At 42.1% G+C, this 19,268-nt stretch overlaps 1 long non-coding RNA gene across 2 annotated transcripts; it reads right to left on the reverse strand.

Annotated features, from left to right (window-relative positions):
* Positions 1-3,107: 3,107 nt before the first annotated feature.
* LOC103349559 (uncharacterized) lies at positions 3,108-18,990 on the reverse strand. Of its 2 annotated transcripts, none has more exons than XR_016220559.1 (3): positions 17,928-18,667; positions 17,506-17,595; positions 3,108-3,456 (listed from the first exon to the last, which is right to left on the reverse strand). It is a non-coding gene; the product is annotated as an uncharacterized LOC103349559 (long non-coding RNA). The 2 variants fall into 2 exon arrangements; XR_016220560.1 differs by lacking the exon at positions 3,108-3,456 and adding an exon at positions 18,678-18,990 and having other exon boundaries at positions 17,206-17,595; positions 17,928-18,120.
* Positions 18,991-19,268: the final 278 nt, after the last annotated feature.

The raw sequence follows: 19,268 nt of genomic DNA on the forward strand, positions 1-19,268 counted from the left end.
CCATAACTTCCATTACCTTCTGCCACCTGCTGAGATAGCATGGTACTTGGCTCCTGACCTCAATCATCTGCCCCCATCCTAAGGAAAAATAACACCTTCATGAATAATGAGCCCCCTCAACAGCCTGACATCCTTGCTCTTTCTTACATCAATGACACACGTCTATCTCTGCCTCAGGGCATTCACACGGCAGAGGGAACACATTGTCAAAAAGTACTACTCTAGGACCAAGATTTCAAGATATCAAGCTCTATAGCCAAGATATCAAGGTCACTGCCTCTTTCCTGAATGTCTCTTATTCCCCCACCACTCATGGTTCTTGTTCTCTTCTCTCAGCGCTTCACAGTCATTTGCCTACTACACATCACCCTGCCTCTGATGCCTTGTTGGCTTGACTTGGTCCCTTGATGTACAGAATATGTGGATTAACATTTTCAGAGAGTCACTCTCCAACTTAAAGTATGCAGCACAGTCCTAAAATCTGTGAGTTGCAGAAGGAATGCCAATAGACCACCTTTGGACTTGAGCTACAGTAACAACTTCTTCCTAAGTTTCCAGCCTTGCCAGCATGCCACAAAAATCTCAAAGTTGCCAACCCCCATAACTGTGTGAGCCAATTCCTTAAAATACATCTCTGTATGCATATACTCATATGTGTATATATATCCACAAGCACTTCAAAAAGTTCATGAAGGGGTGGGCGTTTAGTGTAGTAATCACAATAGTTAAGACACCCGTGTCCTCCCATGTTCAGAACCTGGGTTCAATATCAGGTTTCAGCTCCTGATTCAGCCTACCCAGTTCTGAGTGTTGTGGGCATTTGGGGAGTAAATCAGTGAGTGGGAATGATCTCTCTCTCTCTCTCTCTCTCTCTCTCTTTCTGACCCTCTCTCTGTCTCTCTCCCTCACCCACACACATACACATAAATAAATAAATAAATAAATAGTAAGTAAATTTTTTAAACTTGATCAAAAATATAATTGAAAAATAATTTATTTTGGTGCGAAAATTTTTTGAAATACATGCAGTTTTTCCATAATATATATTTTCCATGAACTTGAAGACCCTTGTGTGTGTCCTATTGGTTCTGTTTCTCTGGAGAAACACAACTAATGCATCCCATTATATTGCGTGAGTAGACAACATGAAAAAATAAAGGTCTTTGATGCAGAAATCTGTTTTGTTGTGAAATAGTCAAGAAAGATTCTGCAGCTTAGTTTTTACAACATATCAACAACATAATCCTCATTGTTAAAATCTCACACCAAACAGAAAAATAAACTATCATTAGTAATGAAATATTTTAAAAATTCAGGGTGTTGGTTTTATGTAAATATACTGAGTTAACTATTTCTTCTTGAGTGTGAGATTATCAAAATAAATAGCTTAGAAAATGGTAGGAAGTGCTTATATAAAAATACTTTAAAAAGTCACATTCACCTCTCACCTTTACAATCATTACCTATTTTCCAACACATTATGGGGTTTTCGTTTTGCTTTTATGGGGGAAAAGCTTCAGAGTAACATTAGCACATCAAGTAGAGAAGACATTTTCTGCTGCTTACTCAGTGCCAGTCATCATCATAGCAAGAAAGACAAGAGCTCCCTAGGTAATAGGAAAACATGACTCTGGCTCAATGGGATTCATTTCTCACAGTAGGAAGGATGAGGGGGCACAGTGATTATCTTTTGTTATAGCACAAAGGAGAACTGAGCCTAGGTAATAGTATGAGATCCTGTTAGTAAAATGAACTATAATTGAAGGCAGAAGAGATCTCAGGGAGGACAGAGGGCAAGAAATCAAGCCACAGCAGGAGGAAACCTGGGAGAAACTTAAATGAGTTCAAAACTTCAATGCCTGATTATGCTCATAATGAGGTGTTTATGAAATTGTCAGGGCCTTGATGGGTCAACTAACTGTGGTCTTTGAGAATTTGAAGGAGACTGGACATGTTTTGGAAGTTGGGGAAGGTAATTCTGTTTTAGATTAAAGAGGAAATGATAAATATTTGAGCAGATAGATCTGTCTATTCTGATTAGACATTACACAATGTATACATGTATTTAAACATCACAAGCTACACTATAAATGTGGAAAGATTTTTGTCAGTTAAAATATTTTTGATCACTTTTTAAAATGGTAAGACATAACATTGAAATGACAAGGTAATAGGTCAAACAAAACCTTTTTTTTTTTTTTTTTGACAGGCAGAGTGGACAGTGAGAGAGAGAGACAGAGAGAAAGGTCTTCCTTTGCCATTGGTTCACCCTCCAGCACCGTGCTGATCCGATGGCAGGAGCCAGGTGCTTCTCCTGGTCTCCCATGGGGTACAGGGCCCAAGTACTTGGGCCATCCTCCACTGCACTCCCTGGCCACAGCAGAGAGCTGGCCTGGAAGAGGGGCAACCGGGACAGAATCCGGTGCCCCGACTGGGACTAGAACCCGGTGTGCCAGTGCCGCAAGGTGGAGGATTAGCCTAGTGAGCCACAGTGCCGGCCAACCATTTGTGTGGGGAGCAACTTGGACTAGACTAAGTTACTCGAATTAAGACTTATTCTATGCATCTGCTCTCCCACAATATGGCGCTGGGAGAGGAGGAAACAGCTTCTACGCAGCTGCCTCCAGTTCGACCAATAAACTGCAGGAGCTGCTCCTGATTGGAGGAGAGCAGCGTGCTCGGCATGTGGGTAGCAGAGTTGGGATTGGTGGAAAAGGACTATAAAGGAGGAGAGAGACAACATGCACCAGGAACATCCTGATAACATCTGAGCAGCCCCCGAGAGAGCTGGCCGGCGGTGTGCCGCTCCCCCGCGGAAGTGGGGAAAGTGGCAGGGGGAGCCGCCCTTCCACGGAGGTGGAAGGGTTGGCAGCCAACCCGGGAAGGACCAGCAGCAAACCCGGGAAGGTCCGAACAGACAAAAGAACAGCGCAGGGTCCTGTGTCGTTCCTCCGCGAATGGGGGAGCAACAATTTGTTTTCATAAGTATAAAAGTGAAAATAATAAGTTAGCCCGGTAATGCAATGGTCTGGGTAACTTAGGCATATACACTTTAATCTCTTAAAAATTTACATAAAATCCTACATGATCTTATCTATGCATATTACAGCAAAATATATCAATACATGGCAGCTTTAGTACCTGTTAATTTGCTAAAAGATAAATGTAAGGGCAAAGGTTTAGTCCAGCAATTAAGTTGCCAGTTAAGATATCCACATCCCATGTGGGAGTATCTGGCTTCAATTTCCAGCTCTGGCTCCTGATTCCTGTTCCAACTTCCTGCTAATGTGGGCCCTTGGAGACAGCAGTGATGACTCAGGCAGCTGGGTCCTTGCCAACCCTGTGGGACACCTGGATGGATTTCCTGGCTCTTGGCTTTGTTTCAGCTCAGTCACCACCAATGAAGACATATGAGGAGAGAACCAGCAGATGAGAGTGTACATTATCTCTCTCCCTCTAAAATAAATAAATTTTTAAAATAATTGAAAAATGAATTCTGCACTCCTACCTCACAGTGACATTTCAAGATAGGAGAGTGAATGAGGAAGGTACCCTGGTATCTTAGAGAAATATTATATCACAATTACATGTGCAGAGTTGGTATTCAAACACCTTAAGTTTAAATCTTTTTCCTTACAAGAAGTGGGACCTTGGATGATTTACATATTCTCCCAAAGATTCGTTTTCTTTATCTGTAAATTGGGAATAATAATAGTATCATTTAATGAACAGTAAAGGAGACTATAAAAGTGAGACTTGGCACAGTGACCATTCAATTAATGATAGCATTAGGTAATGCAATAATTTATTAATCGATCTATTTTCCCCACTAATTTCTAAGTCTCTCAAGAACAAGGATGACACATCATTCTTCCATATGCCTACAATCTATAATAAGAAGCCTGACACAAACTGTGGATCTGGTATAAATTCAGTATTTCACAGATAGCGTTCATATTTACCATTTGCATGGGATAAATGTTCCAAGTTGATGGTAAAGAAGAGGAAACAGAAACTGTGTGCTGGCCATGAGACAGACTGGAAGAGGCAGGAAGGGAACAGCTGTGCCTTGTCCAGCTGCAGGGCAGGGGCAATTAGCCGTCTTCCAGTAGAGACCAGTAACAGTCAGACACCAAGGCAAGCAGGCTAATAAAATGGCACCAGAAGTAGCCAGCCACTCGGCGGTGAGATTTCTACTTGACACAAGCACCTGTTACCTTAGCGTCTTTTATAATTCCTGTTGGAATCATAGATGCTTTCAAGAAGAAACTGAAAGTGCTGGTAGATAGAAATATAAAAGTTGTATGTGCCTTTTGTGACCAAGGGAAAAAACCTGCTTGCTGGGGCCACAAGAGCGCTTGCTTCCCTCAGAGGAACTGAAGGGTTAACCAGAGAACCGCCTCTTTATTTCTTCCACAAACTGCTACAGAATGCCTATTGCATACTAGGTGCGGTGGGAAGGATACAAATGCACATCAAATGCTGTCCTTGCCATCTACCTATTCATTTGAAAGAGCTGACAGGCAAACAAAAAAATCACAACAAAGTTAGCAGGGAGCCATTGAAACGTGCTGAGGCCTGTCAGTGTACTGAGAATGAAACTCAGCACAGACTTGACAGAGAAAGTGGTGGTGGATGGCGTCAATTCGCAGGGTGGATGGGCTCTTCATAGAGAAACAAGTGACTGGGTGCCAACCTAGCCTACACATGACACCAGGACTTTGCCCTCTAACCCAGGGCGCTTCTGCGCTGACCTAGTATTTTGGACTACACACAGCTTTTACGACAGCTGCGTAATTCACTGCTTACAGGCGTTTTTCGTGTTCAGGCTTAAGCTGTGGTAGGTATTGAGGTTGCTGGACTAAGCCTTTATTGTATTATATGGGTTAATAAATGGCTAGAGTGTCTGAGGGAGCAGTTATCATTATCAACCCCAGAAGAAATCTCCAAGAATACTTCATTGTGATTGATAACGTGTTCAAGCATCCTTCTATTTTCCTTTGACTTGAATCACAGGAAGCAATTAAGTTTGTTGAATCTAGAGGTGAACAAAATCCCAGTGGACTAAATTTTACCTTTTACAATCATTACAGAGTTGACTGGTGATTAGAGTAAATGTGGCTACTGAGTAGAAACAGATACTAGCCTACTTAGAAAATTCATATTAAAGAACAAGAGAGTAGACTCAGCTGCATATTTAAAAAAACTTGGTGGAAAATGTATTAGAGTCATAGTGTATGGAAATGTTCCTCTGTGCTATGAATTGCTAAAAGGACTTCTTGAACTTGGCAACAAAAATCACATTTCTAATATAACTTCAGAAACTGGAAAGTAATTGGTAGAGTGCCATAAGAATGTGTCATAACTCCAGGTTCTTCAGATTTCCCTGTCCTTTTTTCCATAAACTATTCACATCAAATGTGCAGGCCCAAATGTAATGGAAATACTAAGCCCACTTCTGGCAATTACTTTTATAAATTTGCAAGCATTCTGTTCTCTTAATGCCCTAGCAAGTGCTAGGAAAATTCAATGCCCCACTTACACCAGTGCTTCTCAACCCATCTGATGGACCAGTTTTTACTTCCAATCCAATAAAGACCAATGCATTTATAAACTACTATAAAACAAATTACTAGGAAAATCAAATTACAAAACCAGACATAAAAAAAAGTCCAGGGGCAGGCATTTGGCCTAGTAGTTAAACACCACTTGGAACACCCACATCCCATATCAGTACACCTTGATCAAGTCCCAGCTCTGCCCCCAGTTCCAGCTTCCTGCTAGTGTATACCCTGGCAGGCAGCAAGAGAGGACCCTAGTGAACAAAACCCTGGTATAGCAGACAAAACACAAAACTTCAATGTAGCATTAAAGCCCAGGGCCAAAGGTTAGGAGCTTCATGTTCAATGCCAGCTCTTTCACTCTTCTGAAGAGAAAACAAATGGTGTGCGGAGGGGGGAGAGCTAGACTTTTGATCATGAAGACAAAGAAGGAATATTAAAGTAATATTAAAGTATACTATAATTGCATTTGCATGGATATAGTCACTGTTATTCTCCATGACACACACAAAATTGTATATGCACGTAGATATCATTCTTCCACACTACTGACCACCTTAACCACCTACACGTGATTGGAAAGACTGCAGTGAAATTGAGACACATTTAAATCTTCTATGGACGTCTCCCTAATAACTATAACTGTGGTGCTGGTGCCGCTTGTCATGTGTATATGATGTTTTACGACACTGGGAACTGGGCTCTCCAGGCCCATATCTATTAAGCATAAAACAAAAGGGCAGAGACTTCAATTTTACTGTCTGTTATTTATGTACATAATGTTCTCTGTTAAAAGGATGCACTGCTGAACTCTGGAATAGTTTACCAAGAAAGGTTACGGACTTTCCAACTTTGAAGATCGTTAGAAAGAGGGCATTTTTCTTTCCTGAAATGTTCGATAACGACTCATGTAAAAGAACAATGAACAAGAACTCCAGCACCTGGTCTGTTGTTGTATTCAAACATTAAGAAAAAGCAGCTGATAATGACAGTTAGCTTAATTCTCCTGAAAATGATGACATTTCTACCCTTCAGTCTCAGTACCTGTTTCCAGACTCAGATTAGCTTCTCAAGTTTTCATTTGTTCCATTAAGTGCGTCCTGGGGCCGGCGCTGTGGTGCAACTGGTTAAAGCCCTGGCCTGAAGCGTCAGTATCCCATATGGACGCGGGTTCTAGTCCCAGCTGCTCTTCTTCCAATCCAGCTCTCTGTTATGGCCCGGGAAAGCAGTAGAAGATGGCCCAAGTCCTTGGGCCCCTGCACCCCGGTGGGAGACCAGAGGAAGCTCCTGGCTCCTGGCTTTGGATCGGCGCAGCTCCGGCCATTGCGGCCATCTGGGAGGAAGACCTTTCTCTCTCTGTCTCTACCTTTCTCTGTAACTCTGTCTTTCAAATAAATAAAATAAATCTTAAAAAAAAAAATGTGTCCTGGAGGCTATTCTCTCTCATCCACTGCTGGATGAGAATCTTCTCTTTAGATTCTTCCCCTTTCGGGGGTCTTCTCTCAGAAATTCATCCTGAACACACACAGAAAGACATGGGAGTAGGTCACTGCTTGCCTGCATCCCTGAATATTCTGCCCTCTGGAGAAAAGTATTCCACTCAGCCCTTCTCAACAGTGACACGACAAAGCCCTTGGGGTTCAGAGTTGAGTATAGTCTTGTTTGCCAACATCAAGAACTTCTGCAAAAATGAACGTTTCCTTACCTCCAGACAGAAAGCTGAAAAACTACTGCATAAGTTGTCCCTCTTAACTAAAATCTATATCATATCTAAAATATCCACCTTACCAAGTTCCAAAAGTAGAAATAAAATATGGCACTTTGTTTATACGAAGTGAAAATATACAGAGGAAACTTGACAAGGGAATTGAAGAAGTTCACTAAGCCTGGATATCCAGTTAATTTCCTTTCAAGTTTGTATTGCCACTCAGCATCAGGGTTTCCAATTATGAACTCTATGCTTGAGCATAGGGTGTACGGATTTATGGCTTTCTGACTCAGATGAAAGGGGTTCCAAAAGTTCACTCGATTCCGTGCAACAAAATATGTCATAGCACCTATTAAGAGTAATCCACTTGTGCTGAGTGATATGAGTCACTACACTCCAGAAATTCCAATCTAGTTGAGGAGAAAGACGCACATACACAGATAACTCTCACAAAGGTCAAACTCCAATAAGTTCAATGAAAGAGGCTCAGACACTAAACGAGTCGAGGGAGAAATTGATTCGATACAAGGAAGGATTCTCAGATGCGAGGGCCTGAAGCAAGAGTGAAATCTCATTTATTTTCTTACTGTAAAAGTAATATACCTTCACTATGGAAAATAAACGGTAGAAAATAAAAATCACAGGTAATCCCATCACCAGAAAAAAACTGCTTCTGACATTCATGCCAACATTTTTATTCATACATATTTAAGGGTGAAGACTCTAAACAAAGTTTAGTCCTCAGTGTATACTCCTTGGTAATCTGCATTTTCTATGAACATTTTTGTGTCATCAGCTATTCCCATACAATAAGAATAGCTCCTAAATTTCATGTTTCTTTTTTTTCTGATTCTGCTTATAGCTTAGACTTTGATATTAGAATTCTGAGACTATGTTCAAGCTAATTGAGAAGGAAATCTTGAATCTATACAGAAATGTCTCCACATATCCCGACTCTACTTGTCTCAAATATCAAATATTAGCTGACATATTTCTATGTCTGTTTTGATTCCATGTCTCATGCTTTCAAATAATTTCAAAAAAAAATTAACCAATTCCGTATTTTGAGACATTTAGTTTAGTTTCAACTTTTCATTGCATATAGTACCATGATGAATATCCATATACTTTTCCATTTGTATAATCATATAATTAACAAAACATTTTATAATTGTAATTGCAAAATCAGAATATATGCAAGGCTTTTATGTAGTACTGTCAAATTGCAGGGCAGAAAGTTAATATCAATTTAAATGTGCTGAAATTGTATATGAATGTACTAATTTTCTCATTCCATGCCCTCTGCCAGATATTATGTTTTCTTTCTAATTTTTTCCCATTAATTTGACCAGGCACATGATCAGTTTTATAAATGTTTTGGGCAGTTCACCACTGGAAGCAACTACAGCAGGGGTGAGGAGTTCCTGATCTCCCAGGCCCACTCAAAAATCACAACAGTGAAAATGATGGTATCTTAGGACACAAAAGTTTCGCTCCACCCTATCATTAGTTTTTGGTCTGGTAAAACAGAATTACTGACATCTGATATAACATCTTCACATATCTCCCGTAACTGTGGACCTGTCCAATTGTCTTTCTTTTTTTTTTAAATTTTTTTTTTTATTTGACAGGTAGAGTTATAGACAGTGAGAGAGAGAGATAGAGAAAAAGGTCTTTGTTCCATTGGTTCACTCCCCAAATGGCCGCTACAGCTGGTGCTGAGCCGATCTGAAGCCAGGAGCCAGGTACTTCTTCCTGGTCTCCCATGTGGGTGCAGGAGTCCAAGCACTTGGGCCATCCTCCACTGCCTTCCTGGGCCACAGCAGAGAGCTAGACTGGAAGAGGAGCAACCAGGACTAGAACCCGGCACCCATATGGGATGCCGGCGCTGCAGGTGGAGGATTAACCAAGTGAGCCATGGTGCCGGCCCCCAATTGTCTTTCTAATTCTGTCAATTTTGTTTTTATATGTTTTTAGGCTATGTTGTAAATAAAAAATGTCATGATTATTATGCTTTCTTGATGGATTCTTCCTTGTATCATTAGGTACTGTCAGTATCTCTATCATGCTTTTTTTTAAGTTACATTTTCCATATTGCCATATAGCTTATTATTTATAAATAGCATAAAGCCAGACTGGTTTTTTGTGTGTGTAGTTTTTAATTTTTATTGTGTGTCTGTGTGTTTCTTTTTTTAAAATTTTGCTGAAGGAATACAACTTCATGAATTTGGGAATTGATTTGCGAACATGATGATTCTGCCCCACCCCAAACTCCCACCTTTCTTCCTCCTCATTCTTCATTTCTCATTCTTATTTTTTGCAGAGATCACTTTTCAATCAACTTTTTCTAAGTATGAAGAAAAAAAGAAGAAAAGCACAAAACAAAACAAATAAGAAAAATATTGTTCTTCAACAGCCAAGGCAAGGGCTGTTGAAAATCATCACATCTCAAAGTGTCAATTTCATTCCTATAGACTACATTTTAAGTACTCTACTAATTACCACAGATTAGAGAGACCACATGGTATTTGTCTTTTTATGACTGTCTTATTTCACTAAGTATAATGATCGCTATTCTTTACTAGATGAGTTTAATTTCAGATATAATCGAATGCTTTTTTAACATCTTTATTTTGTGTTTTCTGTTAACTTACTTCATTTTCTTTGCCTTTGATTTATTTCATATTCTATATGTTCTACATAATACTGTTAGTTTTTAATCTCTATCTTAATCTTAAGCTTTATCATATATAGAGAGCATAAATTCTTCAAAAAAAAAAAAAAAGCCTCATTATTCCCCATGCCAATCTTCCTGACAATGACAAGGACCCTGGCAGTCTAATATCACCACCCCTCATCTTATGACTTTGTTTAAAAATTTAGTATTAAAATTTTTTAACTGCAAGCGATTTTCCTTTATGTTTTGTATTTTATGTATTTCTTCTAGAGGAAAATACACACACACACATATATATATGTATAAATTTGACATTTTGCAGTTTGACTAAGGCATTTCTTGGAAACAATTTGTTACTACTTTTACTGATTCATCGTATTTTGAATTTGGGAAAATTTTAAATAGTGCTTCTTTGTCATTCCCCAACTCTATTCTCCTTATCAAATTATTTTTAACTACTCTTTCATTTTGATTATCTCTTTTTTCTTGCTATTTTCTAGGTCCATTCTCAATAACATCTTCCAACTCACTACTTTCTTTTCCTCTAAGTTTATCCAGGCTATCATTGTGGTGTTTACAAAGATGATCGCTACCTCCAATCCTACATGCTTTTTACAATGAGGTTTCGCCATTCCTGTCAGGAAGAGATTGAGTCTGCGTGTGTCCCATCCATATGAATCTAAGTCAGCCCAATGACTTAATTGAAGAAATAACGTTGTACTAGTTTTAGCTAATCTCAGTGCCCTGGCACTTTGTGTTCTTTTTATTTTTAAGATTTATTCATTGATTTGGAAGACAGAGTTACAGAGAATGAGACGGGGACACAGAGATCTTCCATCCACAGGTTCACTCCCCAAATGGCCCCAAACACCAGGTCTGTGCCAGACTGAAGCCAGGAGCCTGGAACTCTATCCGGGTTTCCCACATGGATTGCAGGGGCCCAAGCACTTGAGCCATCATCTGCTGCTTTCACGGGGAGCTGGATTCAAAGTGGAATACCTGGGATATGAACTGGTACCCACATGGGATGCAGGCAGTGGTTTATCCTGCCACATCACAACACTGGCCCCAGAACTTTTGCTTTCATACTTTTTTTTTTTTTTTTTGACAGGCAAAGTGGACAGTGAGAGAGAGAGACAGAGAGAAAGGTCTTCCTTTGCCGTTGGTTCACCCTCCAATGGCCGCCGCGACCGGTGCACTGCAGCCGGCGTACCGCGCTGATCCGAAGGCAGGAGCCAGGTACTTGTCCTGGTCTCCCATGGGGTGCAGGGCCCAAGCACTTGGGCCATCCTCCACTGCACTCCCTGGCCACAGCAGAGAGCTGGCCTGGAAGAGGGGCAACCGGGACAGAATCCGGCGCCCCGACCGGGACTAGAACCCGGTGTGCCGGCACCGCAAGGCGGAGGATTAGTCTATTGAGCCGCGGTGCCTGCCAACAATTGGTCTTAAATAAGTCCCCAGCTTCGGCTCAAGAAACAGTTTTAGGAATATTAGGCTGATTTTGTGAGGTTGACATCTAATTAGTTAACATCAGAAATAACAAAGAATCCCTGCTTTTTTATCTTATGACCCTTAGAAGACAGTTACAATAGAAGTTTTAAGAGTTTGACACTTTCTTGGGGCGGGGGACGAGGAATAACATTGAAAAACCTTACTGGGCAGATCGGTTCATAACCAAAATAATACGTATAAAGTCATTTGCATAAATTATTGCTGATCCTCTTTATGTAGTTGACACTGCAGGTGCTGTGTAGGTAGACAAGATAAGGAAGACAAAAGACTTCTTCTGCAAGAGTGTATAAATTAATTAAGAAGCAAGACACACATAAAACAATGTATAACTTAGTGCCAAAATAGGAGGTACAGATAATAAGATCTATAAAATAAAGAAATTACATTCTGGGGATAGGTGCTGTGGCACAGCAGGCTAAGCCACTGCCTGCAGCACCAGCATCCCATATGGGCACTGGTTTGAGCCCTGGCTGCTCCACTTCCAATCCAGCTCTCTGCTAATGTGCCTGGCAAAGCACCGGAGGATGACCCATGTGCTTGGGCCACTGGCACCCGCATGGGAGACCTGGATGCAGCTCCTGGCTCCTGACTTTTAGGGATGAGCCAGCAGCTGGAAGTTAGCTGTGTCTTTGAAATAAATAAATAAAACTTTTAAAAAGAAACAAATGATTACATTCATATTAGCTAAATGTCTCCTGTGTGCCAAAACAATGTAATATACTTAATGCTATGGATAAAAGATGAAAACTTGCAATAGATGAAAGGTTTAAAGTGAGCTTGTTAAGATCAGAAATATTACGTTAAGCAGGTAACACGGCAAATGACTGTCTAAATAAGTCAAAGCTTTTCTTTTAAAGATTTATCTGTTTATTTAACAGAAATACAGAGAGAGAGAGAGAGAGAGAGATCTTCCATTTACTAGCTCACTCCTCAAATGGCTGCAACAGCCAGAGGTAGGCCAGGCCGAAGCCAGGAGTCAGGAGGTTCATCTCGGTTCCCCATGTGGGTGCAGAGACAGAAGCCCAAGCACCTGGGCCGTCCTCCACAGCTTTCCCGGATGCACCAGCAGGGACTTGAACCAGCACACAGCACGTATGAGATGCTGGCAGTGCGGGCAGAGGCTCACCCTCCTACACCTGAGTGCCAGCCCCCAAGTAAAAGCTTTTAAATCCACCAATGTATTACAGTTTTAAACACTTCACATATCAGCACATTTAGGCATCACAAGAATTCAGTGAAGTAGATACTATCAGTGTTATCATTTCACAGATGAGGAACCTAGCCTCAGACAGGCTAAGCAGGGCCAGCATTGTGGCGTCTCAGGTAAGGTCACTGCCTGCAAAGTCAATATCCCATATGCAAGCCGCTTTGAGTCCTGGTTGCTCCACAGTAATCCAGCTCCCTGCTAATGACCTAGAAAAAGCAGCAGAAGATGGCCCAAGCTCTTGGGTCCCTGCCTCTCACATGGGAGCCCCCGATGAAGCTCCTGGCTCCCGGCTTCAGTCTAGTTCAACACTGGCCATTGCGGCTACTTGAGGAGTGAACCAGTGCATGGAAGAGCTGTCTGTCTCTCCCCGCCCCTTTCAAATAAATAAATATATAAGTAAATACATCTTTAATAAAAAAAAAAATCTAAGCAATTCATTCCCTACACACATAGAACATAGTACATCCAGCATTAAAATTCAGCAAGGAAACACTTGATTGCTTTGTTATACAGCCTCAGGTTCTTAGTGCTGGGGAGACACTAACTATGCAAGAACAGTATTAGAATACCTTAGAGGCCTGCGCCGCGGCTCACTAGGCTAATCCTCCGCCTTGTGGCTCCGGCACACCAGGTTCTAGTCCTGGTCGGGGCTCCGCATTCTGTCCCAGTTGCCCCTCTTCCAGGCCAGCTCTCTGCTATGGCCCGGGAGTGCAGTGGAGGATGGCCCAAGCGCCTGGGCCCTGCACCCCATGGGGGACCAGGATAAGTACCTAGCTCCTGCCATCGGATCAGCGTGGTGCACCCTTGATTTGCTCTCCACCTGGCCACATCTAATCAGAATACCACATCATATTATCTCTTTTTTTTTTTTTGTCTGTTTTTTGTTTTTTTTTTTTTTTTGACAGGCAGAGTGGACAGTGAGAGAGAGAGACAGAGAGAAAGGTCTTCCTTTGCCGTTGGTTCACCCTCCAATGGCCGCCGCGGCTGGCGCGCTGCGGCCGGCGCACTGCGCTGATCCGATGGCAGGAGCCAGGAGCCAGGTGCTTTTCCTGGTCTCCCATGGGGTGCAGGGCCCAAGCACCTGGGCCATCCTCTACTGCACTCCCTGGCCACAGCAGAGGGCTGGCCTGGAAGAGGGGCAACCGGGACAGAATCCGGCGCCCCGACCGGGACTAGAACCCGGTGTGCCGGCGCCGCTAGGCGGAGGATTAGCCTAGTGAGCCGCGGCGCCGGCCTCATATTATCTCTTAAACATCTCTCTAAACAAATAGTGATTTGGTGTTCCTATGCTCTAGGCTGGATTTAGACTGGAAGATTTTGAAAACCCCCAAGGATCACCACCAGATAGCATTCCTCATAGCAGTAAGAGAACACCACCACGACTGTCTAGGCAAGGCCATAGAAGAGAGAGTATTACAGGATTGGGAGGAGGGCAAGTCAGTTTAAGGATGATCTTTCAAAGGAGAAAACAGATAGGGATGGAGCAGTTGTCACGACATGATAGCTCAGATTGGTCACCAGGGCAGGATGAAGGTCTTGATAAGGAAACTGCCGTGTGACAAGTGAGCTGTTTGCCTTGCTGAGCAGATGGTTATCTCAGATAAATCGATTTGCAGGAATTACCTGACACACACACACTGCAACTGTGTATTGGTTTACTGTCTTATCTTTCTTGGGCAAATGTTTCCTAGAACAAAACACTAACTCATGTTGACTCAGGGGGTCTCTGTTCTTAGTCCTAACAGCAATATCATGTTGATGTAGGTGATCATAGTTCTCAAAGACACTGTGCCCGAGATTTAAGGAACATTTTGCTGAGCAGGCAGACAGGGTTCCAAAACAGTGCCTCCTTGTTGAAATCCACTTATTCATAAGACAGAAAGGATACAAAGAAGAAGAAGATCACATTGTGAGAGCCACACGACCTGCACATTTTCATGGAAATCTTTACAGGGGCAGTGGCTCAGACTTTGAATAGATGAGAGGGAGGGCAACACAGCCCAGGAAAGGAACAAGAATATGCAAAGCCCCAGAGACATGGGCTATTATATCATCCTCCCTTTTCTCTCCACACTTCCAAACTTTAGTTCAGCGCCCCCCACCTTTCTCCTATTTCAAAAATCTTCTGAACAGGCCAGCGTTGTGGTATAGCAGGTAAAGCCACTGCCTGTGGCACTGACATCCAGTATGGGCACTGGTTTGAGACCCGGTTGCTCCACTTCCCATCCAGCTCCCTGCTAATGCACTTGAGAAAGCAGTGAAGGATGGCCCAAGTGCTTGGGCCCCTGCACCCACATAGGAGATCCAGAGGAAGCTCCTGACTCCTGGCATCAACCTCGCCCAGCCCCAGTGATAGCCATTTGGTGAATAAACCAGCACATGGAAGATTCTCTCTCTCTCTCTCTCTCTCTCTCTCTCTCTGTCTTACTCTGTGTAACTCTGACTTTCAAATAAATAAGTGAATCTTAAAAAAAAAAAAAAAGTTCCTGCTGCTCCACTTCCCATCCATCACTCTGCTATGGCCTGGGGAAGCAGTGGAAGATGGCCCAAGTCCTTGGGCCCCCGCATCCATGTGAAAGACTTGGAAGAAGCCCCTGGCTCCTGGTTTTGGATTGGTGCAGTTCCGGCCATGTGGCCATCTGGGGAGTGAACTAGAGGATGGAAGCCCTGTCTTTCTCTCTCTCTCTCTCTCTCTCTCTCTCTCTCTCTCTCTCTCTCTTTCTGCCTCTGCCTCTATCTAAATAAGTAAAATAAATAAGTAAAACTCTGCCTTTCAAATAAATAAATAAATCTTTAAAAAAAAAAAACACACCAAAAAAAACTCTTCTGATGCCACAATTCCATCATGTCTGAGAATACTTTAAAAGTTCATGGGAAATGGAAATTAAATTTAAAGATCATTTTGGTACAAAAGCAATTTTGAAATCCATGCATGTTTTTTCATAATATGCACTTTTCATTTATTATGAAAAAATTTGCACCAAAATAAACCTGAGTAATGTTCCACGTCCTTCTTCCAGTAACCTGGCCTTAGAAGGCATCTGGACTAGGACATGACGAGCACTCCCATGATGCATCTCCCCACATAACCGACCTAGTTGGAGCCCTCCAAGCTTCCCCATGACTAAGAGTAGAGCATATGCTCACCTGAAGGAAAAGCCAGCACTCAGCCAACCAGTTGTTGCTGTGAGAAAATGCACATGCATCGTGGCAAATTCTCAAGAGAAGCCAGAAATCTAAGCCTTTAAGTGAAATATCCTTATTCTGGGGCCTTGGGTGACATCAACAAAAATAAAACAAAATTGAAACTAAAAACACATCACCAAAAAAGGCTGTGTTTAATTTCTGGCTCAAACAACCAGGTTTGAATTCTGTGTCAGGGCATAGATTTCTAAGGAGCTGGCCCCTGCCTCTTCACTAGCCTCATTTCTAGTAACTTTCCACTGAGAATGCAAAAGCAATATTAATTGCTACCAGTTTTTACAATCCTCACCTCCTATGCCTTTGAAAGTGCTATTTTCTCTAGCTGGAGTCCTTTAACAAGTACTGTCGATCTAGCCAATTCCTACTCCTATACCACAACACCTTAGAGGTACAACTTCCTTTGTGAAGCCTGCCCAAATCAATCCATACCCCACCCCACCCCAAAATCACTCTTTCTGCTCTACCTCATATGTATTTTATGTATTTAAATTATTGTTGTTAGGTTCCAGTTATTGAATGCCTACTTTGTGCAGCCATGATGAAACAAAAATTTTTTATTGTGGTTGTTTGTTTTTATTTTTGTTTTCTTAGGCTTGAATAAAGAACTTTTCTTAAAGCTACAGAGTTAAAGCAAGAACCAGGATTACGATCAAGATCTGTCTTCAAAGCCTACATGTCATACATGACCACATTCCACTCCTATTTTCTACATATAGTATTTGTTTACTTCAATTCTCCTCATCCCTTAACTGAGATTACTGATAACAAGCATGATGTTTTATTCATTTTTATATATTAGTAGTAACTGGAATCTAATATGTAGTCAATAAATGTTTGTTGAAATAAGATGAACTGTATGCTAAATGCAAATCATATCAGTTTTATTCAATATTGCTCTATCTTCTTTTCATTGATTAATTCTTGACATTTATCTAAATTTATCTTCTTCATTTTGGATCATTAAAAACCAGTCCAATGTGATGTTTTTCAAATTCATTACCTTCAAAAAAGGGTAATGAACCAAAAAACCAAGATTATCATCATCTTAACAGTGGCATACTTGATCCAAGCAATCATTTTCTGGGCATGTTCTAGGAAGCAGAATGCTAGTTCTCCATTTCAAAAATTCTGAAACTCAATTTGCAAAAAAAAGGCCAAAATTTGTAAAAAAAAATAAAACTTTTTTCAACCACTGATTTCAAGCAAATATGCATAAGCAATCAGTGGACTCGGTATGCTGAAAGATTTTTATGGGATTTTATGGAGCTGACGTCTTCTACAAGCTTCTGGTAGGTGTGTTCTGTGTGTGGGAAGGTGGTCTGACTCACTCACAATTAACCTTGAGATATTCCCAGGAAGGAGGAATAGCTTGTGCTCAACTGCTTACCTCTGTCTCCAAGTTCCCCACCTGAGCAAAATACATGGCCTGAGGGAAAGAGAAAGTCTGACTTGATGAAAACTCCCAGCGGATGAAAATTGTGAATGTAATCTTAATGCACCACGCTCAAATCCAGTATTTAATTACCTTTTCTCTGCCCGCACATCCCCAAGGAATCCAGCAGGTTCTCATACATAAACTTGGCTAGAATTTTCTGTGTGGGAAGAAAGGGAGTTGGGGAGGAAGAGAGAAGCTCACCTGAGAAGGTTTTCCCAGGACCAGAAGACTGCACGCAGCTGCTCACCGGGCCACACCGATCACGGATCCCAGCCTCCCTTGTGCACGGTCCTTGACACAGAAAGGAGTTTTATTCTCATGGAGGAGTCTGGTACAGGGTTTCTTGAGGACATTCATTTCTGGGATTGAATTGTACTGCATGTGAACAGAGATTTGCCTTGAAGGTTTCTCAAGGTAATTCTCCTGAGATGCTGGAAAACACCCCTGTCTTGACAACTTGGTAAAAGAGGTAAGGGTCATATTCTGCCTCAGAAATGGAAAATGGAATTCTTTGAGAGTATTTGAAGTGTAACTGTTCTCAATGTAACATCATAGCTGAATGCCTCCCATCCTCTCCTTACTCACAGGGCCAGAGAACAGGAGGAATTTGTCACCCAACCCACCCGTTCATCACCCGCACTGGGGCTGAATGCATTTCACTGCGCCTTTCCTCTTCTGTCACTATGAGAGCCCCTAAAAGGGCAGCTGTCTTCCATGTGATTGGAGTCGTATCCGGATCACTGCATTTTCACTGTTCTCAATTGTGTAAACAAGTGTCAGGTGGCGTCATCCTGTTCGCTGGAATTCAAATAAAATCTGGTTTGAACAAAATGCAGTGTCCAGTAAGTTCTGAAACGTGAGAGCCATGCCATCCCTCCGCTACCTTGCCCCCTGGTCTCACTGCAGGCTGACCGTGCTCCCTAGCACCTGCTAAGGACTCCTTAGACTGCCTGCACAGTGGAGATGGCCCACATTACACCTCCTTGCGTTACAGCCGTGATTCTCAAGGGACCAAAAGCAATTAGTGTGACCAGAGAACTTGTTGGAAACGCAAATTTTGGCGCCCCCAACTCGGACTTCCGGGGACTGAATCCCTGCGGAGAGGACCCAGGCATCTGTGTTTTAACAAGCCTTAGCTGATTCTGATGCTCGTTAGTAAGGAGCCACAGTTTTACATCAACACTGTTCAAAGTGTGGTCATCTACACAGCATCAGCATTTTCTGGGAGCTGATTAAAGTGCAAATTGCCTAAACTCACTCAATCAGAATCTCCCCCCAACCCCATTCTGTTGCAAGGAGCTCACTGAGTGATTCCCACTCTTGCTGAAGCTGAGAAGTGCTACCTCAAAGCGTTTCCCCTCATTGCTACTCACCCCTGGGACTCCTCAGCTAGTCTGTGTTAGCACAGTAGCAGAGGGGCCGGGGAACCTAGCAGCACAGTTCTTTCACATTTACCCTCTTTCTTCACCTTCCCAGTGCATACAGGTGCTGCTAAGGCTCTGATGTGATGCTTCAAACACTACTAGGGCTTGCTGCTGAGTCCAGCCTACCCTGACAGATCATTTCTTTGCATAAAGGAATATTTCTCTCAAGAGCTCAGCAGCATCCCTAAGGATTCTATGACAGCTAAGAAGGCTTTGCCTGCTCAGGGCAATAAAGGGAGAAAAAAAAATTACCTCCAGGATAGCGGCTAGGGAGGTAGAGATTGTCAAATCACACACAAATAGCATTGATAAGTCTCAGCCCTGATTCAACCAGAACGCCCTGTTACAAATTGAAGGATGGAAGAGATATTCAGAAAGAAATTACCATATGTGAATTTCCCGAGTTTGACTTGACTTTGAAAACAGAATTGCATTTTATTTGCTAGGACAGCAAATTTCCAACAGAAAGCAAAAATATAAAAACAAAAAGATGCAAAGAAAGATCTCACTGCGCCTCCAATTTTCCTTTCCATAAAGGCA

The sequence above is a fragment of the Oryctolagus cuniculus genome, chromosome 14 (genome assembly GCF_051225735.1).
Source record: "Oryctolagus cuniculus isolate XC-2025 breed Fujian yellow rabbit chromosome 14, ASM5122573v1, whole genome shotgun sequence".
NCBI lineage: Eukaryota > Metazoa > Chordata > Mammalia > Lagomorpha > Leporidae > Oryctolagus > Oryctolagus cuniculus.